The following is a 26,433-nucleotide window of genomic DNA, read 5'->3' on the forward strand; positions in this document are numbered from 1 at the left end:
CTTCTGAAGAAGAGGGAAATAAAGAAATCATTTATAGAGAAAGGGAGAGTAAAGCAAATTTGGATCAGTTTTTAGATAATGAAATGCACTAGAAAATAAAAAAGAGTTGTATATTTCCAATCATTAATTAGGATTAAATCATACATTAAACATGCGTTTATTAAGCACTTTCTCCCTATGAGAAGAGCTTCCCAGGTACTGCAGTGGTAAAGAATCAGCCTGTCAGTACAGAAGTCGCAAAAGACATGGATTTCATTTCTGGGTCAGGAAGATCCCTTGGAGAAGGAAATGACAATCCACTCCTATATTCTTGCCTGGAAAATCCCAATGGACAGAGGCACATGGCAGGCTACAGCCCATGAGGTTGCAGAGTTGGACACAACAGACTGAGCAAGCACATACATCTATTCAAATAAGAACAAGGCACTAGGAATATGAAGAGTAAGTTATTGTGATCCCTGACTCATGTAGTTCATGCTTGGGTAAGATAGCACAACCAGGACTACTATGAGTTTGTAATGGATCCCATCAACATAAATTTATAAGTTTATCCAGTTAAGTCACAATCACACAAACAACAATAAAAATCTTTTGTTTTATTCTCTTCCATTAATAACAAAATCTTTAGTGTGTGCACTCTGGAATTTTGCATTAATAACAGTTTGGAGAGTAATGCATAACCATGAATTGGCCTCAGGCCTATAATTTGCTCTGTTGACAAGCATAGAAATTGATAATGTAGAGCAAATCATAAACATTATCTTGAATTAATGCAGCTGCTTGCTGTTATCCACAATTATCTGTATTCAGTTCCTTCACTCAGACCTATTAAAATATGTAGATTATGAGGAGTTTCCTTTAATTCTCAATGTCTATATGTGTCATGCTAATAAAGATTAGATTAATGTATGGGTAGATGGATTGATTCTGAAATATATTTTACAAAATTCAACAATAATATTTGTCAGCTAAGGTAAAGTGATAATAAATGTCAAATGCTTTGGACAAAGATATATTATTGTTTATCCTTGGCTTGGTCATTAGTAAATGGTTAGCCACCTTCTAAGGTCTCTTAATTAAGTTGTTGAATTAAGTAGTGTATGATAAAGATGGTGGTATTTCTGTTTCAATCCATCATTACAGTTTTGGCTTCCACTATTTAATTTATTAAATTATTTAAGTAATTTGAAATCTTGGAAATGGGCCTACACAGTATACACATTTCCAACTAATTATGTCCCAAATAATCTTTTCCAAGCATTATTTTTTGGATTGCCAGATGGCTGCGAACCATCTGTTTATCCAAAACTATAAAGGTATAGAAATAAAATGTATTTTAAACTTAGTAAAAGGCAATTAGTCTTTTGCCAAAGTTTAAACATCGTTAACACCAGAATTTTCTTTTTCAATAATTCCAGTTTTCATTTGGACACCAAGATGTTTATACCAGGAGGCACTTCAACTTGTCATTTACAAAGTCTGATTAACACACTCCTTTATCCCCAAAATACAAAATGTATTAAAAAATCTAGTTTTCTCATCTGTATATCCTTTCTCTGTCAGAGCTCTCATTAAAGAACAAAAGCAGACACAAATCTAAAACTTATTTTTATTTTTCCTTTATTACATGTCATTCAGCCAATCAGTTGGCAAGGAGATTAAAGAAAATTTAAAAATATTCACTCAAATTCCTTTTCTGCAAGCCTCAACCCTTCTTGAATCTTGGTAAAAGTAAACTGTCCTCTGTTATTTTAAGCTCTGGTCTCACCTGTTTGATTATTAGACTGATCTTACTAAAAAGACTTACTTCTTGATTTAATAATACTAACTTTTGTTTGTAAATACTAGACTCCACAATTACCTCAAGTGTTAAGTCCAAAATATTCTACATGTGCTTATGCTACTTTGGAAACTAACTGTTTAGCATGTTCACAGTTGCTTCTAATAAGACCAGTTTTGTAGAATTTATTTTCTTTCCTATGAGATTTTTTTTTTCTTTCTGATGATTTTTAGTAAGGTCAGTGGACCATAAACATCAGGATCTCGTTGGGGTCGGTTTGTTAAAAATAATGATTGCATTACGTTTTTATTACTGCTGTAATAAATTACATAAACTTAAGGTATTCAGCTCAGTTCAGTTGAATCACTCAGTTGTGTCTGACTCTTTGCGACCCATGGACTGCAGCACGCTAGGCCTCCCTACCATCACAAATTCCCAGAGTTTGCCCAAAGCCATGTCCATTGAGTTGGTGATGCCATCCAACCATCTCATCTTCTTTCTTCCCCTTCTCCTCCCACCTTCAATCTTTCTGAGCATCAGGGTCTTTTCCAATGAGTCACTTGTTTGCATCAGGTGGCCAAAGCATTGGAGCTTCAGCTTCAAATCAGTCCCACATTGAACACCCAGAACTGATGTCCTTTAGGATGGAAGGGTTGGATCTCCTTGCAGTCCAGGGGACTCTCAAAAGTCTTCTCCAACACCACAGTTCAAAAGCATCGATTCTTCAGTGCTCAGCTTTCTTTATAGTCCAACTCTCACATCCATACATGACTACTGGAAAAACCATAGCCTTGACTAGATAGACCTTTGTTGACAAAGTAATATCTCTGCTTTTCAATATGCTATCTAGGTTGGTCAAAACTTTCCTTCCAAGGAGTAAGTGTCTTTTATTTTCATGACTGCAATCACCATCTGCAGTGATTTTGGAGCCCCTCAAAATGAAGTCTGCCACTGTTTCCACTGTTTCCCCAACTATTTGCCATGAAGTGATTTCTGCATTATTGACTATGCCAAAGCCTTTGACTGTGTGGATCACAATAAACTGTGGAAAATCCTGAAAGAGATGGGAATACCAGACCACCAGACCTGCCTTTTGAGAAACCTATATGCTGGTCAAGAAGCAATAGTTAGAACTGGACATGGAACAAAAGACTGGTTCAAAATAGGAAAAGGAGTACGTCAAGGCTATATACTGTCACCCTGTTTATTAACTTATCTGCAGAGTACATCATGAGAAATCTGGGCTGGAAGAAGCACAAGCTGGAATCAATATTGCCAGGAGAAATATCAATAACCTCAGATATGCAGATGACACCACCCTTATGGCGGAAAGTGAAGAGGAACTAAAAAGCCTCTTGAGGAAAGTGAAAGAGGAGAGTGAAAAAGTTGACTTAAAGCTCAACATTCAGAAAACTAACATCATGGCATCTGGTCCCATCAATTCATGGGAAAGAGATGAGGAAACAGTGGAAACAGTGTCAGACTTTATTTTTGGGGGCTCCAAAATCACTGCAGATGGTAATTGCAGCCATGAAATTAAAAGACGCTTACTCCTTGGAAGGTAAGTTATGACCAACCTAGATAGCATTTTCAAAAGCAGAGACATTATTTGCCAACAAAGGTCCGTCTAGTCAAGGCAATGGTTTTTCCAGTGCTCATGATGGATGTGAGAGTTGGACTGTGAAGAAAGCTAAGCACCGAAGAATTGATGCTTTTGAACTGTGGTGTTGGAGAAGACTCTTGAGAGCCCCTTAGACTGCAAGGAGATCCAACCAGTCCATCCTAAAGGAGATCAGCCCTGGGTGTTCTTTGGAAGGATTGATGCTAAAGCTGAAACTCCAGTACTTTGGCCACATCATGCGAAGAGTTGACTCATTGGAAAAGACTCTGATGCTGGGAGGGATTGGGGGCAGGAAGAGAAGGAGACGACAGAGGATGAGATGTCTGGATGGCATCACCCACTCGATGAACATTCAGTTCAGTTCAGTTCAGTTCAGTCCCTCACTCATGTCCAACTCTTTGCGACCCCATGAATCATAGCACACCAGGCCTCCCTGTCCATCACCAACTCCTAGAGTTCACTCAGACTCACATCCATCGAGTCAGTGATGCCATCCAGCCATCTCATCCTCTGTCGTCCCCTTCTCCTCCTGCCCCCAATCCCTCAAGCATCAGAGTCTTTTCCAATGAGTCAACTCTTCGCATGAGGTGGCCAAAGTATTGGACTTTCAGCTTTAGCATCATTCCTTCCAAAGAAATCCCAGGGCTGATCTCCTTCAGAATGGACTGGTTGGATGGACATTAGCTTGGATGAATTCCGGGAGTTGGTGATGGACAGGGAGGCCTGGTGTGCTGCTGTTCATGGGGTCGCAAAGAATCGGACATGACTGAACGACTGAACTGAACTGAACTGAATGGATTAGATGCCATGATCCTAATTTTCTGAATATTGAGTTTTAAGCCAACTTTTTTCATTCTTCTCTTTCAATTTCATCAAGAGGCTTTTTAGTTCCTCTTCACTTTCTGCCATAAGGGGGGTGTCATCTGCATTTCTGAGGTTATTGATATTTCTCCCAGCAATCTTGATTCAAGCTTATGCTTCTTCCAGCCCAGCGTTTCTCATGATGTACTCTGCATATAATTTAAAAAAGCAGGGTGACAATATACAGCCTTTAGGTACTCCTTTTCCTATTTGGAGCCAGTCTGTTGTTCTATGTCCAGTTCTAACTGATGCATCCTGACCTGCATACAAATTTCTCAAGAGGCAGATCAGGTGGTCTGGTATTCCAATCACTTTCAGAATTTTCCACAGTTTATTGTAATCCACACAATCAAAGGCTTTGGCATAGTCAATAAAGCAGAAATAAATGTTTTTCTGGAACTGTCTTGCTTTTTTCCACGATCCAGCGGATGTTGGCAATTTGATCTCTTGTTCCTCTGCCTTTTCTAAATCCAGCTTGAACATCTGGAATTTCACATTTCACATATTGTTGAAGCCTGGCTTGGAGAATTTTGGGCATTACTTTACTAGCATGTGAGATGAGTGCAATTGTGCAGTACTTTGAGCATTCTTTGGCATTACCTTTCTTTGGGATTGGAATAAAAACTGACCTTTTTCAGTCTTGTGGCCACTGCTGAGATTTTCAAATTTGCTGGCATATTGAGTGGAGTATTTTCAGAGCATCATCTTTTAGGATTTGGAATAGCTCAACTGGAATTGCTTCGCCTCCACTAGCTTTGTTCATAATGATGCTTCCTAAGGCTCACTTGACTTCACATTCCAGGATGTCTGGCTCTAGGTGAGTGATCACACCATCATGATTATCTTGGCCGTGAAGGTCTTTCTGTGCAGTTCTTCTGTGTATTCGTACCACCTCTTCTTAATATCTTTTGCTTAGGTCAGACCTATTTTGTCCTTTATTGAGCCCATCTTTGCATGAAATGTTCCCTTGGTATCTCTAATTTTCTTGAAGCGATCTCTAGTCTTTCCCATTCTATTGTTTTCCTCTATTTATTTGCACTGATCACTGAGGAAGCCTTTCTTATCTCTCCTTGCTATTCTTTGGAAGTCTGCCTTCAAATGTGTATATCTTTCGTTTTCTCCTTTGAATTAACACCACACAAATCTATTATTTTATAATTCTGGAAGTAAGATTTCTAAAATCAAGATGTTGGTAGGGCTACATTCCTTCTGGAGGTTCTAGAGAATTTATGCTTTGCTTTTTTCATCTTCTAGAGGTCATCTGTATTCTATGTCTCCTCTTTTTTCTTCTTCAAAGCCAGTAGTGTAAAAATCCAAAGCCTTACCCTTAACTCACATATTTCTTTCTCCTTTAATCATCATGTCACTCTTTTCTGACTCTGCCTATCCTGGTCACCTTTTTAAGGGCTCTAATGACTACATAGAGTCCATCAGGTATATCTAGAAAAATTTTCCAATCTTAAGATTCTTAAATCAGTTATATCTGCAAAGTCCTTTTGAAAGGTAACACAATCACTGATTTCAGGCATTAGAATAAAGACATCCTTGGGGAACCATGATTCTGATTTAAAATATATTATAAAACTCCAGTGATCAAAACAGTATGGTTCTGGCATAAGAATAAACATATGGACCAATGGGACAAAGTAGAGGGCACAGAAATAAACTTAAAAATGTACTGATAGACTCAACTGATCCTTGACAAGTGTGCCAGGAATTCAAAATGTGAAAATGACAGCCTCTTTGATCGATGGCGTTGAGGAAACTGGGTATCTTATACAAAAGAATGAAATTGGACAGTTATCATATAGCATTCACAAAAATCAACTCAAAATAGATAAAAGACAAAGAAGTAAAGCCTGAAACAATAAAATGCTTAGAAAACCTAGGGAAATAGTTTCTAGATCCTAGACTTGGCAGTGATTTGCTGGATATGACACCAAATCACAGACAAAAAAAGCTAAAATAGACACCTGAGGGTATGTCAAACAAAAACTCTCTGCACTGAAAGGAAAAAAAAAAAAAAGAAAAATTAAAAACAGCCTACTGAATGGAACCCATGTGCACTGTTGATGGGAATGCCCTTGAGTTTAGTTTACTTAAGTTCAATTTTCAGGATGTAGAAAAACAATGCTAAAAAAAAAAAAAAAAGACCCAGATTTAAACCAGAAAAAAAAAAGAAAGAATGGAAATTATTTCAGATCAGAGAAGGTTTTAAAAACAATGTCTAAGCCAGGAATATTTGAAAGGAAAGATCAACCATTACAGGTTATGGAAGCCTTACTACAGTAAGTCTTAATTTCCACTCCAGAAGATACTGGTATTTTCATACCTTCTATAACTATCTCAAAGGATTATCTTGAAACATCAATTAAAATGAATAATAAGAAACTCAGAGCAAATAATGTGATTAAGATCATATACCCTCTAATCAAGGTAACTGGGTTTGAAATTTGGCTCTGTCTTTTCCTAGACGTAAGAACTTGTCCTTGTTGCTTGATACATCTATACCTTCGTCTCATCTGTTAAATGAGGTCATGAGTGAGCCTATCTCAAAGGCAATTGGCAAAGATTAAATATTCTAAACAGATGTAAAACACTTACAGAAATGCCTCACAAATACTAAACTTTTAAAAAATATCTTTAACATAATTTATGATCATGATCCTGTTCTTTTTTTAATTTTTGGATTAAATTGAGTACTAGAAATAAAATTTTATTTTGTATAATATTTTTAAGTAAAATTAAATGTGATTTAAACCACAATTAATACAGTATGCTAAAAATTTGATTTTTAAAAAATATTATTTAGTAGTTGTCTGGAAAATCCCATGGACAGAGGAGCCTGGTAGGCTGCAGTCCATGGGGTCTCTAAGAGTCGGACACAACTGAGCGACTTCACTTTCACTTTTCACTTTCATGCATTGGAGAAGGAAATGGCAACCCATTCCAGTATTCTTGCCTAGAGAATCCCAGGGACGGGGGAGCCTGGTGGGCTGCCGTCTGTCTATGGGGTCATACAGAGTCAGACATGACTGAAGCAACTTAGCAGCAGCAGCAGCAGCAGGGAATTATTTTACTTTAATGTCCTCTTTCTATGGGGAACTAAATTTCTCTGGTATGAATGGTAAATAACAACTCTATAGAGTTACAATATACAGAATTGCAAGTCTAAACAATAAAAAATAATAAGCTAGCTAAATTACCCATTTGAGAAAACTTGTTCAAAATTTAGAAACATATCATCTATAAAGCACAATGTTATGTTTAAAATACTAAAGTCCCATCATTGTGCTCAATGTGTTACAATCAAGAAACTATTAAAATCTTATTAGTTGCTACCACATTGCTGATTAAATGAATTATGGATAATTCCCTTAAAAAACTGATAAAAGATTATTCCAATTACCACACAGGAAAACATTTGGTAAGAAATGTAGCTTTTTAGGTTTCCATGATTAATTGCCTAAAAAATTATATTTATTGAAATAACAAATTTGTCTTATGATTTTGTCAATATTCATTTATTTGATGGGACTGAAAAGATCTTAAAAATATCTTAAGTTAGAGATTATTCCACTTATCTATTGTTGCATAAACAAACACCCCTGAATTCAATGGCTTACAGAACTGACATTTGTTTTACTTATGAATATGCAAGTTGGGGAAAATTCTGCAGGGATGGCTGCTTAAATGTCTCCTGGATTTCCTCAAAATATGTTGACCAGGTTTCAAGGACAACCATCCCAGTGCATAAATGTAAGTAAATATAAAGGATCCAGGAATTGCTCAGATAGGATGCACTACAGTCAAGAAAAGACTGAAGAAATTTACCTAAGTATAAACAACAAATATGGGCTTCCCAGGTGGCTCAGTGGGTAAAGAATCTGCCCACAATGCAGGAGACTCAGGAGACACAAGTTTGATCCTGGGGTCAGGAATGTCCCCTGGAGGAGACCATGGCAACCCACTCCAGTACTCTTGTCTGGAGAATCCCATAGACAGAGGAGTTTGGCAGGCTACAGTCCATAGGGTTGCAAGGAGTTGGACACGACTGAAGCAGCTTAGCACGTACAAACAACAAATATGCTTTATATAAAGGAAAAGGTTATTCAGAGGATGAATGAAAAGCCCATAAGATTGAGCCCAAAACTATGGAACATCTTTCCCCCAGTATATCCCCAGTGTGGCTGTGTTATAATTAAATAAATGGCAAAATGTGTCTGACTGGATTTCAAGGCTCCCAAATCACTGCAGACGTTGACTGCAGCCATGAAATTAAAACACACTTGCTCCTTGGAAGGAAAGCTAAGACAAACCCAGACAATATACTAAAAAACAGAGACATCACTTTTCCAGCAAAGGTCCCTAGTTAAAGTTATGCTTTTTCCAGTATTCCTGTACAGATGTGAAAGTTGGGCTATAAAGAAGGTTGAGCACTGCAGAACTGATGCTTTCAAATTGTGGTGCTAGAGAAGACTCTCGCAGTCCAAGGAGATCAAACAAGTCAATCTAAAAAGAAATCAACCATGAATATATTCACTGGAAGGACTGATGCTGAAGCTCAAATATTTTGGCCACATGATGTAAAGAGCTAGCTCATTAGAAAAGAAGCTGGGAAAGATTGAGTCCATTTGAAATGTCTCTAGAGAAAAGGCATGAGAATACACACACACACACACACACACACACACACACACACACACAGAGCCAGAATAAGCCATCATGAGAGAGAAGAGGAATTTCAAATAATCTGCCAGTTCTTTCCAGCTTCCCATTTGGTCCAAGTTCACTTCTAGGGCTTCCTGTGGCCTTACATAGACCATCTAGACAGACCCTAAAGAAAAAAAAAAAAGAAAAAGAGTGTGGCAGAGAATGAGATGGTTGGGTGGCATCACTAACTCAATGGACATGGATTTGAGCAAACTCCAGGAGATAGTGAATGACAGTGTAGCCTGGCATGCCGCAGCCTATGGAGTCACGAAGAGTTGGACACAACTTACCAACTGAACAACAACAAATGAGTCACTGTTGTGTCCTCCCCTTTTTTGGGGGGGAGTATGTAGAGCAGTTATCTTTTATCTATTCCATCAGTATATGGCTGTGTGTGTTTGTGTGTATGAGCACTCATGTGTAAAAATCAGTTTTTAAATCACAGATCAGAGAGGAAAGAAGGCTATTCAAAGAGCTGTGCTGGAAACCACAGTGCTGTGCTGAGAAAACGTTCAGTTGTGGATCTGACTTAAACTGCAAGGTCCTTAAACCTCTAAGCTAGGCCTTATAATGTCACAGGATAAACCTTTAATGGATTTGCGAAGAGTGTATTATGCATGTAGGCAGAATGTGAACTTTATATGACCAGGGATGGAGCTATGGCAAATTCAGTTTTTGAAAATCAATGTAAGAGTGTCTCCTGTTGTGTATAGTATTTAGGCTCTGACACTTTCCCATGAAAAGGTGGAATCTATTCTGCTCTTTGGTTTGGCTTGCCATTTGTAACTTTTTAAATGTAAAGAGTGTGATAGAAGTTGTGTCATGTGATTTTCCATGCAAAGTCCTACAAGTGATACAGACCACCACTACTTGCCCTGATAATGGGCTTGGAGAGTCCTAACAAGTGTTCACACTATTTCCATGGGTGTTAAAAACCAGCTGGCACTGTTTTTTTTCCAGAGACAACTCTTCTCACACTCACCAAACTGAATTCATGGAGCCTCTGGCTTCTCTAGGGTCTGTCTAGATGGTCTATGTAAGGCCACAGGAAACCCTAGAAGTGAACTTGGACCAAATGGGAAGCTGGAAAGAACTGGCAGATTATTTGAAATTCCTCTTTTCTCTCATGATGGCTTATTCTGGCTGTGTGTGTGTGTGTATTCTCATGCCTTTTCTCTGGAGACATTTCAAATGGACTCAGAGCTTTTGAGTTCCTATAAAGCTATGTCCACTTCAGGAACATTACTTATTTTCTATTTGTGCTAACTTATTTCTTGTTTTGGGCTTCCCCCATGGTGCAGCGGTAAAGAATCTAACTTCAAGAGTTGCAAGACAATGGGGCAAAGACAGGCTCTTAAATAAATGGTGCTGGGAAAACTGGACACCTACACATAAAAGAATGAAATTAGAACACTTCCTAACACCATCACAAAGACAAACTCAAAATGGAATAAATACCTAAATGTAAGACCAGAAACTATAAAACTCTTAGAGGAAAACATAGGCCGAACACTCAATGATGGAAATCAAAGTGAGATCCTCTATGACCCACCTCCGAGAGTAATAGAAATAGAAACAAAAGTAAACAAGTAGTACCCGATTAAACTTAAAAGATTTTGCACAGCAAAGGAAACTATAAACAAGGTGAAAGGACAACACTCAGAATAGGAGAAAATAATAGCAAATGAAATAACTGACAAAGGACTAATTTCCAAAATATATAAGCAACTTATACAACTCAATGCCAGAAAAACAACCAACTCAATCAAAAGTGGGAAAAAGACCTAAACAGACATTTCTCTGAAGAAGACATACAGATGGCTAACAAACACATGTAAAGATGCTCAACATCGCTCATTATTCAGCTCAGTTCAGTTCAGTTCAGTCGCTCAGTCGTGTCCAACTCTTTGCCACCCCATGAATCGCAGCATGCCAGGCCTCCCTATCCATCACAAACTCCCGGAGTTCACTCAGACTCACGTTCATCGAGTCAGTGATGCCATCCAGTCATCTCATCCTCTGTCGTCCCCTTCTCCTCCTGCCCCCAATCCCTCCCAGCATCAGAGTCTTTTCCAATGAGTCAACTCTTTGCATGAGGTAGCCAAAGTACTGGAGTTTCAGCTTTAGCATCATTCCTTCCAAAGAAATCCCAGGGCTGATCTCTTTCAGAATGGACTGGTTGGATCTCCTTGCAGTCCAAGGGACTCTCAAGAGTCTTCTCCAACACCACAGTTCAAAAGCATCAATTCTTCGCTCATTATTAGAGAAATGCAAATCAAAACTACAATGAGATATCAGCTCACACTGCCACTCAGAAGGGCCATCATCAAAAAGTCTACAAACAATAAATGCTGGAGAGGGTGTGGAGAAAAGGGAATGCTCTTGCACTGTTGGTGGGAATGTAAATTGATACAGTGACTATGGAAGATGGTATGGAGATTCCTTAAAAAAAAAAAAAAAACAAAACTAGGAATAAAACCATCATATGACCCAGCAATCTCATTTCTAGGCATATACCCTGAGGCATATCAGGGCTTCCCTGATAGCTCAGCTGGCAAAAAATCCACCTGCAGTGCGGGAGACCTGGGTTTGATCCCTGGGTCGGGACAATCCCCTGGAGAAGGGAAAGGCTACCCACTCCAGTATTCTGGCCTGGAGAATTCCATGGACTATATAGTCTGCTGCTGCTACTGCTGCTAAGTCACATCAGTCGTGTCCGACTCTATGCGACCCCATAGACAGCAGACCACCAGGCTCCCCCGTCCCTGGGATTCTCCAGGCAAGAACACTGGAGTGGGTTGCCATTTCCTTCTCCAATGCATGAAAGTGAAAGGTAAAAGTGAAGTCGCTCAGTCATGTCTGACTCTTAGCGACCCCATGGACTGCAGCCCACCAGGCTCCTCCGTCCATGGGATTTTCCAGTCAAGAGTACTGGAGTGGGGTGCCATTGCCTTCTCTGAGCTAGATCCTAGAGTGAAGTAATTCAGAAAGAGAAAGATAAATATCAAATATGATCCCATATGTATGGAATCTTAAAAAATGGTACTTAAGAATTTATTTGCAGGGCAGCATTGGAGAAATAGATATATAGAATAGACTTATGGACATGGGGAGAGGGGAGGAGAGGGTGAGATGTGTAGAGACAGTAACATGGAAACTTACATTACCATATGTAAAATAGATAGCCAACTTGAATTTGTTGTTGGTCTCAAGAAATTCAAACAGGGGCTCTGTATCAACCTAGAGAGATGGGATGGGGAGGGAGTTGGGAGAGACGTTCAAAAGGAAGGGGATATATGTATACCTATGGCTGATTTATATTGAGATTTGAAAAAAAACAACAAAGTTCTATAAAGCTATTATCATTCAATAAAAAAATAAATTAATTAAAAAAAAAAAAAAGAATCTGTCTGCAAGAGATGCAGTCTGATTCCTGGGTTGGGAAGCTCCCCTGGAGTAGGAAATGACAACCCACTCTAGTATTCTTGCCTGGAAAATTCCATGAACAGAGAAGCCTGGTGGGCCCTCTGCTTGCAGAGTCAGACCCGACTGAGCGAGCACACACACACACACACAAACACACACATGTATGTACACACATATCTTGCTTTACGTACCTGTTTCTCACTCTTATTTTCTGTTTTTGTAGCACCCCAAGAAATTGTTAGCATATAAAATTTGGGTTCAATATATAGTTTCAAGGGAATCCAGACTAAGGGAACATTTTTATATTTAAAAGGGTAAAGTTTGATTGTATGCATATGTGTGTGTATGTTGTGTGTTTGTGTGGGTATACATACTTACATAAAAAGTGAAAGTATTAATTGCTCAGTCATATCTGACTCTTGCAACCCTACAGACTGTAGCCCACCAGGCTCCTCTGTCCATAGAGTTCTTCAGGCAGAAATACTGGTGTGGGTTTCCAAGGTGAAGTGGTAGTTAAATCAGGAAATATTGACCTGAAATCAAACTACTTTGGTCCTAATTGCTACACTGTCTTTTAGAATCTATATGACATCTTGACCCAGGTTTTCTTTTATAAAAGGATGATAATTTCAGCTATTGATCATCTACCTTAACGCATCTTTAGATGAGAAAATCTATTAGAGACACGTAGCAAAACTGAATGTGATATAATACGATTTAAGCAATTTTAATAATACTTTTTTATTGTTATTATATCATTATCATTTTGAAAGCATCATCCTATACACAGTCTTCCAATACAGCAGTAAAACTGATGAGATTATTTTTAGAGCACTTTTTCATGATGAAGAGAAAATAACTTGGCAACACCACAGATTGACACATTTAGTTGAATAAAGCAAGTTACATGGCCATTTCTCTGTTCAATAGGAAAGGAATGTACACTCTTCATTGTTGTTATTAAGTCACTAAGTTGTGTCAGATTCTGTGCGACCCGAGCATGCCAGGCTTCCCTGTTCTTCACTATCTCCTGAAGTTTGCTCAAACTCATGTCCATTGAGTCAATGCTGCCATTGAACATCTAATCTTCTGTCACCTCCTCCTCTCTCATCTCAGCCTCCTAATCAGGTGAATCCAATGCAGTTTTATACATCTCAAGTTGTAGTTCTCAAGGAAGTTTTCACCACCTCTCAAGATGACCATAAGCTCCTCCTTCACCAGTTAGAAATCGGGCCTTGTAGCTACTCCTCAGTTGCCAACAAGTGGGAAAGAAATGGAAATGCCATCTACTGTATGAATATTAGACCTTAACAAAGATGTAAGAGTCTGAAATTTGTGCTGCTAAAATCTTGGCAGCAAAAATTTAAGGCAATTAACCAATGCAGTACACAGGCTACACCTCATGACTAGCTAGGTTCAGGGACACTATCTGAATCCATCCAAGATGCACAGCTAATCAAAGGAACACAGCTTGTTACCCAAGTTACAGAAAGTTTCAGCAAAAACTATTCACTTCACTTTTTTTCTCTATTATGCTTAAGAAAATCACTCAGCCATGTCTGATACATCTGGCCCTAGGCCATTTTACCTTGTTAACAGGCTCTCCTACTAGGGCAATGGGACAGAAAATGTGTCATTCAGTGGTTAAACCTGTAAGTTGTGTCTTGGGTGAGAGGAAGAAAAAAAAAAAAGTATATGTGATAATGGGATCAATGAAGCATCAATAAATAAACCCCATATACACTATCATTCATTTAATTTCTTCACTTGTACTTTGAGACCCTTTTCTAACCACTCTTCCAACATTATAGGATATAAAGCTGCCTTTGCCAGGGAAAATAGTCACAGAAGGATGAAACAACAAATCATTCATCATGTTGGCAAAACTTTCAGAGCAGCCAAAAATCAGTCTTAATTCAGGTACCAGAATACAGATGTCTGTATTGGATGACTCAGTAGATTTATCATTGCCAAAATCGTCCAGGGTTCTCCTACTCAGCTAAGTGATTAACTGGCAAGGCAGGTGGTTTCCTGACTTATTAAACACTGGACTGCAACCCTGGAGATGTGTCAAATTTGTGACAAAAGAAAAAGAATGGATCATAAAAATAGATGAAGGACCAAACAGGAAGTATTTCAAGGTATGCCAATATAGAGGATTGCTACACAAAAGAACATACTTTACCCTGTTGTTGCTGTTCAGTCGTGTCTGACTCTTTACAACCCAGTGGACTGCAGCACACCAGGTTTTCCTGTCCATCACCAACTCCTGGAGCCTGCTCAAACTCGTGTCCATCAAGTTGGTGATGCCATCCAACCATCTCATTCTCTGTCATCCCCTTCTCCTCTTGCCCTCAGTCTTTCCCAGGACCAGGGTCACTGTACATCTTAGCAGATGTCTTGGACAGAATATCATGTCAAGCTTGATTCTTCCCATTCTGACCATCACATAAGACAATCTAATAGAAAACACACAAAAATAAATTAAAAAAATAAAATTAAAAACAATAGCATATTATGGGGCTTTCCTGGTAGCTTAACTGGTAAAGAATCTGTCTGCAATGCAGAAGACCCCGGTTCGATTCCTGAGTCAGAAATGTCTGCTGAAGAAGGGATAAGGTACCCATTCCAGTATTATGGCCTGCTCAAAGGCTATATGGTCAAGGAAAAAAGATATCAGCATGAGAATCTGCATCCTGCATTTATTTGTAATGTTTAGATTTGATAGAGTGTTAGTATATTAACTATCTGCTTGCTAAAACAAAGAAGGAAATATAATTATTAAATTTGTAATATTTACATTAAAACTAGCAAAAAGATTCTATAAAGAATCAAATTTCTCAGTAGGCCAAAAATGCTATTCTTATTCTCTCCCTCCAGAAGAAGAAGAAAAAAATGTAGGTTCTGTGTAACTAGACAAAAAATTCATGTAGTCTATTAAATAGAATGAACATTACACAATCTGGGCAATTTTGACATAGAGTTTAAAATTGATTTAAAGCACCAAGTTTGTACAAGTGGATTTAAAAAGGTTAATTTATTAGGCTCTCATCTTCTCACAATGGGAAGACTCATATAAAACCTACAGCAAAATGGCTCTACAAGAGCATTATTGCTTAGCAATAATACACAACCCTGCACTAATTTATTCTTTAATTCATTCAGCATTAATTGTGGGTGTAAAATATATGAAAATTCATGCTCTAAATAAAAGTATATATAACCACAAGTTAGAAAGGTGCTCTCTTTTAAAGATGAGCTTTTGAATGCAGATATCTAGTAAAAAAATTTATGATAATTTGTCATATGTGTCAGGATGAAAATATGAAAAATTTTTATAGAGCCTGTGGTTAGGTACTCAGTCTAGGAATGAGGGAAAGATATTTGACAGAGTGATCAATTTATTACTGTGTTCTGTGTGTTTAACCTGGTATTTTTGCAGTTTAGATCATTTGGTTTCATTTATATTATATAATATATGTTGTTTTTATTAGGTATTTGTGTTTTCCTCATATTCAGTCATTTTCTCCTGCTCATATGTTAACAAAATTGTCTTGTAAATTTTATTCTTTATTAAAGATTTAATATATGATCAAATATTTTTAAAGAAAACAGATATAATTTAATTCACCTCTTTCACTAACGCATGGCTGCTTTCATTCACTAAATGTTTCCCTTGAGATATGAAGGGAAATGATACATGAAGGGATATGAAGATATGAAGGTGAATGGACCGGTCTTGAATTGGATGACAAAGGAAGAATGAAAAGAGTTACTTGGTGAAATCAGTAAAAATTTTACAATGTGTGTAACATACGAGTTGAATCTTAAAGATTAGTAAAAAATAATTTCCAGATGACAAATGTGAAGAGTGTCTCAGGAAAGTAAAGCTGTGCAATACCATGAAAAATTATGTTTTCACCTTAATCCCATTTTTCTTATTTATGACAATGTTTTTAAAAAGCTTTTTATTCAATTCCTTACGATACTCTAGGGCACAGATAGACCCTATTAGCAAAGTTGTCACTCACATCTGTCTACACTGAGGTAATGGTAACACTATACTACCTTTTAAAGATTTAATACATCTCAAAAAGAAATAATTTTTAAAATGGTAATCATTCAAAATAATATATTCATTTATTGCTACAAGATGGACTGGTGGCTTCCTGAAATGATAGCAAAAAAGGCTATTGAGTACTTGACATTAAAGGAAAGTAAAAGTATTAGTTATGTCCAACTCTTTGTGACCCCATGGACCCTTTCAGGCTTCTCTGTTCATGGAATTCCCCAGGCAAGAATAATGGACTGAGTGGCCATTCCCTTCTCCAGGGGAGCTTCCTGACCCAGGGATTGAACCTGGGTCTTCTATACTGCGGGCAAATTCTTTACCATTTGAACCACAGGGGATTGTATTTAAATACACATCAACCAGCTTTCCTTGTAGAAGTAATACAGATGTCAACAAAAAAGCACTCCTAGGTTCTGGAGAATATTTTATACCTTTTTGTGTGGAATTCAGCATTAAATAAATATTATTAAAAATTGTATGACATTTTCAACCTTAGAAGAAAATGCTGTACATTCTGAATGAAAAATAGCTTTAGTATTATTAATGTATCTTTCAATATTCTCCATTATGAAAATAACTTTCACCTACTTTATTATGCAAAACCAATAATTTATCATTCAAAAGGAATACTTTATCTTTTGATAACGCATTTCTATTTTAAATGATTTTGTATGGTTTTAAATGATTTTATATGATTTTATAAACAAAAACATCATTCAATTTTATGGAAGAAGAAAAATATTTATGATCATATTTATACATCCATTTTGTCACAGAGTTACTCTTTAAGTTATTCTGCAAGTTACTTAACTTAAAGTTACTCTTATTTTACCACCTTTAAGCTACTCTCCTTCCTCTTTTACTTTCCAGTCTACACATTCAAGTGTACTTGGAAAAAATAATTTAGTGGATGAGCTTGCCAAGAAACTTTTCTTTAAATTGATTACTGAAATTAAGACATAGAGTGTTTTTTGTTAAGTATTTCAATTTTGTTAAATATTTCAACATGTCATTCCCATTATTTCCTAGCATACTACAGCTCTTTCACTTTTGTATCCTCTGTTTTTAAGTTATCTGTTATTTTATATATCATCCAGTTGATCCTCCAGAGCAATAAGGAAGAAATCCATTCTACTAAAGCCACAGCAACAATATTAGTTTTTTTTTTTTCCTGACTGTAGATTTAAATTACTTGCGTAAAATGAGTCCAGGGATGCTGTATTTTGCGTGGTTTATAATTTGAGCAGCCCACACTTTCAGAGTACTTATATTTTTCAGGGATTGATATTGATGATGATGTTGGCAGAGCCCTCGCCTCTCTTCTTCTGTTCCATCTATCTGTCTCAGTGAGGTGGGCTGTCTGTGCTGAACTTTAGCATACAATCCACACAAATTGACATTATCTAAATAGAATATGTTTGCTGAATGTTTTTATCCTTTAACCATATTGTAAATGGCAACTGTCCTGTGTGTAATAGTCATGCACAATTTTACTATGCCTCTAATACTACTTTTTGATAAATCAGTTACTATTCACATACTAAAAATGGCCAATAAGTTTTCTTTTAAATATTCACTTCTTTCTCTTTTCCCTTGTTATGAATTATCTTACAAGTCATGCAGAAGCTTTAATCATTACTACAGATTATTTTTTGGTAATTAAATAAATCACATAAATGTCTGTTTTGCTCTCAGAGCTGGGCATGTAGTAGGACTAACCAATCTGTAATTAAATACTGCATAAATATTAAGATATTTTTATAAACTTGTTTTTAATACATACCTTCAAAATCCCAAATTTAACATTCATGGTTCTCAGCATTTGGGAACAAACTTAAAATATGTTACAATTTTTATTTTTGTCAGAACATAAATATATTATCTTTGCATTAGCATTTAGCTGTTGTTAGCCAGCCAATATAATGATATCTCTATGAAATCCTATTTTTCTTTTATTTTCATATTCACTATGTATCATACTTTTTAAAAGTCCTAAAATTTGTAAATGACTTTACCGTCTGAGCCACCAGGGAAGCCAAATGACTTTATTAATATTTAAATTATATTAATAAAATATATCTACTAAAGTCATTTTCTTATGTGTGATAATTATAGTGAGTCCTGTCAAGAATATATTTTTTTAATGTAGCATGTTGATTTGCTTAGTGTTGATGCTTGACACTTTTCAACAGTTCAGGAATACATATGCTGCTGCTGCTAAGTCGCTTCAGTCATGTCCGACTCTGTGCAACCCTGTAGACGGCAGCCCACCAGGCTCCCCAGTCCCTGGGATTCTCCAGGCAAGAACACTGGAGTGGGTTGCCATTTCCTTCTCCAACGCATGAAAGTGAAAAGTGAAAGTGAAGTCGCTCAGTCGTGTCCGACTCTTCGCGACCCCATGGACTGAAGCCTACCGGGCTCCTCCGTCCATGGGATTTTCCAGGCAAGAGTACTGGAGTGGGGTGCCATTGCCTTCTCCAAGGAATATATTTATATTCTCACATGCATATATATGTTTATATATGTATGCATACATGAAAATATATCTCTGTGTTCATAATATGTAAATACTTTAAACAAATGTGACAAGACATCAGCAAGTAAATTTATGTTGTGGGTGTGTTGGTGTTCCTATTGTCACTTTTTTAACCTTTCTGTATATTTAAAATATTTCATAACAGCAAAATCCAGTGTTCTCTTCTTTTGATCCATCACCATTGTCCATTTTATTTTTATGTATGTCTCTTCACTTTTCCTTTTTATTCTCTTTAGTGACTGCTTAAAAATTTAAGAAAACTATCATACTGTGATCTATCCCGTTTTAGAGTTACCTTGAAATTTATGGAGATATTGTGAATAATCTCCCACAATTTCTAGGAAAGAGCGTGGCATGTCTGTATTTCCAGGCTCACCTGTAACCATGAGTGAGTGAAGTCGCTCAGTCATGTCTGACTCTTTGCAACCCCATGGACTGTAGCCTACCAGGCTCCTCCCTCCATGGGATTCTCCAGGCAAGCATACAGGAGTGGGTTGCCATTTCCTTCTCTAGGGGATCTTCCCAACCCAGGGATCAAACCCGGGTCTCCTGCATTCCAGGCAGACGCTTTAACCTCTAAGCCACCAGGGAAGTCCCATAACTTCCCTCAAAAAGTTATTGTACCAAAAAAAATTTCTTTCATTTACTTTGATGTCATTTTTCTACTTGGAATGCTTATTTCTATTTTTGCCTCATTAAATATCAATTAAGAAATTTTAGTTTGGTTGCTTCTTCCAGAGTAGCTTTCCAGAGCTGATAGTCTCAGACATAAACAAATAACATTTTGTGAATAATTTTATTAAACATGTTGAGGTTTGCTTTATGACTGATAATATGATGCTATTCATGATAAATGTTCAACAGGTATAGACTTATTCTTCAGTTTGTACTTTCAAGATATTTTTACTTAAGGGTCTTTAACCTGACACCCCAGCCTATCCTGGGCTTATCACACCAAAGTTTACTTTCTTCATTAGTGGTTACAATAATTCTTTCTCGGTGTTGTCTAATATGAATAAAGATGTGTGAACAGTCATACACAAGCAAGTTTTTACATGTACTTGTTTTGATGTTTCTTGGGTAAACCATCTTTAATTTTGGAAGAAGTTCCCAAAATGTTTTCCACGGTGACTCTACCATTTTACACTCCCACTTGAAATGTATAAGATTTTCTTCACAGCCTCATCAAAAACTTTGCCACTTGGTGAGTGTCTTATAATAACTCTGTTTGTTTTTCTTTTTTCTGTTATCTTGATTACTAGTAATGTAGTACTGTTAACAATTTTGTTTACTTTTCATATTTCATATATCTTCTGAACAATTCAGTTCAATTCAGTCACTCACTCATGTCTGACTCTTTGTGACCCCATGGACTGCAGCATGCCAAGCCTCCCTGTCCATCACCAACTCCCGGAGTCCACCCAAAACCATGTCCATCGAGTCGGTGATGCCATCAGCCATCTCACTCTCTGTCGTCCCCTTCTCCTCCTGCCCCCAATCCCTCCCAGCAACAGGGTCTTTTCCAATGAGTCAACTCTTCGCATGAGGTGGTCAAAGTTCTGGAGTTTCAGATTCAGCATCTGTCCTTCCAATGAACACCCAGGACTGATCTCCTTTAGGATGGACTGGTTGGATCTCCTTGCAGTCCTAGGGACTCTCAAGAGTCTTCTCCAACACCACAGTTCAAAAGCATCAATTCTTTGGTGATCAGCTTTCTTCACAGTCCAAGTCTCACATCCATACATGACCACAGGAAAAACCATAGCCTTGACTAGACGGACCTTTTTGGCAAAGTACTGTCCCTGCTTTTTAATATGCTGTCTAGGTTGGTCATAACTTTTCTTCCAAGAACTAAGTGTCTTCTAATTTCATGGCTGCAATCACCATCTGCAGTATTTTGAAGCCCCCCCAAAATAAAGTCTACCACTTTTTCCCCATCTATTTGCCATGAAGCGATGGGCCCAAGAAGACATGATCTTTGGATTATGAATGTTGAGCTTTAAGCTAACTTTTTCACTCTCCTCTTGAACTTTCATCAATAGGCTCTTTAGTTCTTTGCTTTCTGCCATAAGGGTGGTATTGTCTACATATCTGAGGTTCTTGATATTTTCCCCAGCAATCTTGATTCCTGCTTGTGCTTCATCCAGCCCAGGGTTTCTCATGATGTACTCTGCATATAAGTTGAATAAGCAGGGTGACAATATACAGGCTTGATGTACTCCTTTTCCTATTTGGAACCAGTCTGTTGTTCCATGTCTGGTTCTAATTGTTGCTTCCTGATCTGCATACAAATTTCTCAAGAGGCAGGTCAGGTGGTCTGGTATTCCCATCTCCTTCAGAATTTTCCACAGTTTATTGTGATCCACACAGTCAAAGGCTTTTGCATAGTCAATAAAGCAGAAATAAATGTTTTTCTGGAACTTTCTTGCTTTTACGATGATCCAGTAGATGTTGGCCATTTGATCTCTGGTTCCTCTGCCTTTTCTAAATTCAGCTTGAACATCTGGAAGTTCATGGTTCACGTGTTGCTGAAGCCTGGCTTGGAGAATTTTGAGCATTACTTTACTAGTGTGTAAGATGAGTGCAATTATGTGGCAGTTTGAGCATTCTTTGGCATTGCCTGTCTTTAGGATTGGAATGAAAACTGATCTTTTCCAGTCCTGTGGCCACTGCTGAGTTTTCCAAATTTGCTGGAAAATTGAGTGCAGCACTATCACAGCATCATCTTTTAGGATTTGAAATAGCTCAACTGGAAATCCATCACCTCCACTAGCTTTGTTCATATTGATGCTTCCTAAGGCCCACGTGACTTCACATTCCAAGATATCTGGCTCTAGGTGAGTGATCACACCATCATGATTGTCTAGGTCATGAAGATCTTTTTTATACAGTTCTTCTGTGTATTCGTGCCACCTCTTCTTAATATCTTCTGCTTCTGTTAGGTCCATACCATTTCTGTCCTTTATTGTACCCATCTTTGTATGAAATATTCCCTAGGTATCTCTAATTTTCTTGGAGAGATCTAGTTTTTTCCATTCTATAGTTTTCCTCTATTTCTTTGCCTTGATCACTGAGGAAGGCTTTCTTTTCTCTCCTTGCTATTCTTTGGAGCTCTTCATTCAAATAGGTATATCTTTCCTTTTCTCCTTTGCTTTTTGCTTCTCTTCTTTTCATAAGTATTTGTAAGCCTTCCTCAGACAGCCATTTTGCTTTTTTGCATTTCTTTTTCTTGGGGATGGTCTTAATAACTGCCTCCTGTCCAATGTCATGAACGTCTAGCCATAGTTCATCAGGCTCTCTGTCTCTAAGATCTATTCCTTTAAATCTAATTCTCCGTTACACCTTATAATCATTAGGGATTTGATTTAGGTCATACCTGAATGGTCCAGTGGTTTTCCCTACTTTCTTCAATTTAAGTCTGAATTTGGCAATAAGAAGTTCAATGATCTGAGCCACAGTCATCTCCCAGTCTTGTTTTTGCTGACTGTATAGAGCTTCTCCATCTTTGTCTGCAAAGAATATAATCAGTCTGATTTGGTATGACCATCTTGTGATGTCCATGTGTAGAGTCTTCTCTTGTGTTGTTGGAAGAGTGTGTTTGCTATGACCAGTGCATTCTCTTGGCAAAACTCTATTAGCCTTTGCCCTGCTTCATTATGTACTCCAAGGGCAAATTTGCCTGTTACTCCAGGTGTTTCTTGACTTCCTACTTTTGCATTCCAGTCCCCTATAATGAAAAGGGCATGTTTTGGGGGTGTTAGTTCTAGAAGGTCTTGTAGTTCTTCATAGAAAAGTTCAACTTCAGCTTCTTCAGCATTACTGGTTGGGGCATAGACTTGAATTACTGTGATATTGGATGTTTTGCCTTGAAAATGACAGATTCCATTCTTTCATTTTTGAGACTTCATTCAGTACTGCATTTTGGACTCTTTTGTTGACTGTTATGACTACTCCATTTCTTGCTTTATAAATAGTTTAAACATGTTATCTAACATATTGACTTTTCTATTCTATAAGGAAGGGTTCCATGTGGACTTTAATCCTTCATATAATTAGACATGGAATTTTATCATAGATGTATATTCCTCTGATTTTCTACAGTGCCATTTCATTACCCATGGAGAAACTTTTCCTTGGATTATTCAGTATCCCTGCATGGTCCATATATTCTGAATAAAGAAAACTGGTAAGTTATCATAAAGAAAGAGAATATATCTCTCTCTTTACATCTGCAGGACTGTAAACACTTAGAAGACTTGTTTACATTTGTATTGTTTTATTGTACCATGTGCTCAATCGTGTCTCTTTGTGACCCACTGGACTGTAGTCTGACTGGTTCCTCTGCCCCTGGGATTTTCTAGGCAGGAATACAGGAGTGGGTTGCCATTTCCTCCCCCAGGGGATCTTCCTGACCCAGGGATCAAATCTGTATCTTCACTGGGAAAGTCTTTGTGTGTTCTTCTCCAGAGGATACGATGCTGCTGCTGCTGCTAAGTCGCTTAGTCGTGTCCAACTCTGTGCGACCCCATAGACAGCAGCCCACCAGGCTCCCCTGTCCCTGGGATTCTCCAGGCAAGAACACGAGTGGGTTGCCATTTCCTTCTCCAACGCATGAAAGTGAAAAATGAAAGTGAAGTTGCTCAGTTGTGTCCGACTCTTCGCAATCCCATGGACTGCAGCCCACCAGGCTCCTCCGTCCATGGGATTTTCCAGGCAAGAGTACTGGCGTGGGGTGCCATTGCCTTCTCCAGAGGATAGGATAGGCAGATGTATTAGCAACCAATATTTGTCTCACAGTTTTTAATTTCCTTTTCTGTGGTCCAAACTGAGTGTATGTGACAGTCTGGCTATCAGGTGCCCCGTGGGAAAACTGCGGTGTGGTGAACCAACTCAAGACACTGCTCTGGCTGGTTTTGTTCGTATTTGTTTTCTTTTGTTTTTCTTCAAGTAATAAATGTTTTGTCCTTTGATCCAGAGGTGCAGTGTTTTTCTCAGTGTATGTTATAAAACTGGCAGGCTAACTTGTTAGCTTATAAATAGGGTCAAATTTAAGACTCTTCACAGGTTCACACAAAAGCCAATAGAAATGGAATACTGTTAGGGACATGTTTAAAAGGAAAATTGAAGGCCGCATGAGTCATTAAATAAGTGTTTATAAGACAGCCTGAACAGATGTGGTACCAGATAGTGTGGATTCTATTAATCAGAGTAGTCGACAGAGTGGCATACACTCAGGATGAGTTGCCAGGGGCCAGTCCATGTCAGACCAGGAAGTGAATAATTGGGAAGAAGGTGCTCCTTGGGCTTCTCTGTATTCCTTGATGTCCTGCACATTCTTGGCAAATGGAAACGACAAGCTGTAGTAAAGAGAAGACTGTTTCTGCTTACCCCCAGAACTATTTACTTGCCCTTCAAGATTATGAAAAACTAGAAATGTCTCCCAACCCTTCCCAAAGAGAGCTTGTTTATATTATAGAAGCAAAGATAAGGTTCTTCTCTATATGTTTCCAGAAGGGAGAAGAACAGATATATCAGCAAACCCTATGTAAGATTGGAATCTCTTACTTTGGGGCTCTCTTCTCTCCCTCTCATCTCTCTTCTGTGCCCAGACCCAATACATGTGCAGGAAAACTTCTGGTACTCTCTGTGCTACTCTGTGGAAATTGGAGTGTGGGGAAATAAGTCAAAATCCTTGCTGTCTCCTGTTGTGCTTTAATGATGTCTGCTTTTTTGGCAGGAACATCAGACCTCTTTATGAGAGAAATCAAAAAGCAGCTATTTATATATTTGTTTATGTGTGTGTGTGTATAAGCATGTGCTTGTACATGTAATTGTGTGTGTTAACAGAATTCAGGCCAATCTCACAATGTACCCATTATATTTGGGTTTCTTGAAATTATATTCTAAAACTAAGCATTAAAACATGCCCAGATAAATATGTTTATATTCCTTACAAATACTGTTTTTCTATAAAAACTTTCACAATAGTGTCACAGTATATCATTATAATATTCATCTAACATTCATTTAGTCATTATTCCTCATTTAAAATTCAAATAAATTTGTCTACATTGATTATTATCACAGACCAGAAGAACATACAGTAAAAATCGGAAATATGATAGTAATAAGAAATCTACTCAAAGAACACAAATTGATTATTTCAGATTAAGTCAAATTATGTGAATGCATTTTATTTAATACCTATAATATTTTCATACTTAAATTTGTAGTTTAGATTCTTCTTGATGTGCCATTCAGAACCTTTACAATTCCTGTAAAACTTGAGTGCACTGTCATTTATTTTCTTGTACCAATCATTGTAATTAAGGCTTTAATATGTTATTTGACATACAATTACTTTTTGCAGTTTTCTCAATTATGTCTCTTCTAGTCACTGCTCAAGGTCAAGCTGATTACTGCAGGGACTTTTTGGCTTTGTTTTAATTGAAGTCATTAAAAATAAGGAAAATAATGATAAAGGTTATTGAGCTTCAAGAAATCATTTTGCCAAGTGTACTGAAACTATATTATATGGTATAGTTATTTAAGATTTCTTAGCAAGATATTTTATACAATAAAATGATGTAATGGCAAAACAGTTTAGTTGTTGTCATATAAAAATATCAACTGCCATGTCCAATTTTTTCAAAAAGAATTTAAATACTGTTGCAGAGAACAATTTAGCAGTTTGTTAAGAACATGAACATGTGACTACCACATGACACAACCTTTTCATTCTTGGCTGTTTATCTCAGAAAAATAAAAATACAAATACCTACTCATGAATATTCATAACACTTTTATTCATTAAAGCTAAAAACTATTATCTGTCCTATTGTCTTTCAACAAGTGAATGACTAAACAAACTGTGGTACATCCATACCATGGAACACTACTCAGCAATGAGGAGGTAACGAATTATTGCAATGTACACCAACATGGATAACTCTAGGAGAATTATACTCAGCAAAAAATGTTCATTTTAAAAGGTTACACTCTGTATAGCTCCATTCCCATAAAGTTTTTGAAATTATAGTATAAATAGTTGCTTAGGAAATTAATTTGACAATTTTAGACAAGGGAGTTATTTTTTTAAGAAATTTTCAAAGCTGTTATTGCTCATGTAAATCTGAAGTAATTTAGGCATAATGTGATATAATAAATAGTTCTGAGAGTAACTGCAGCCGAAAAGACCTCCATATTAATAGCACAGTCATGATAATCACACTTATATTTAAGAGACTTATGTCTTAGTATACCTACTGTTGTTTTTGTTTTAGTCACTAAATCATGTCAACTCCCTTGCAACCCCATGGACTATAGGTCACCAGGCTCCTCTGTCCATGAGATTTCCCAGGAAAGAATACTAGAGTGAGTTGCCATTTCCGTCTCCAAGTATACCTATATTAAGTAATAATAAC

This window comes from Bos indicus x Bos taurus, chromosome 12 (genome assembly GCF_003369695.1).
Source record: "Bos indicus x Bos taurus breed Angus x Brahman F1 hybrid chromosome 12, Bos_hybrid_MaternalHap_v2.0, whole genome shotgun sequence".
NCBI lineage: Eukaryota > Metazoa > Chordata > Mammalia > Artiodactyla > Bovidae > Bos > Bos indicus x Bos taurus.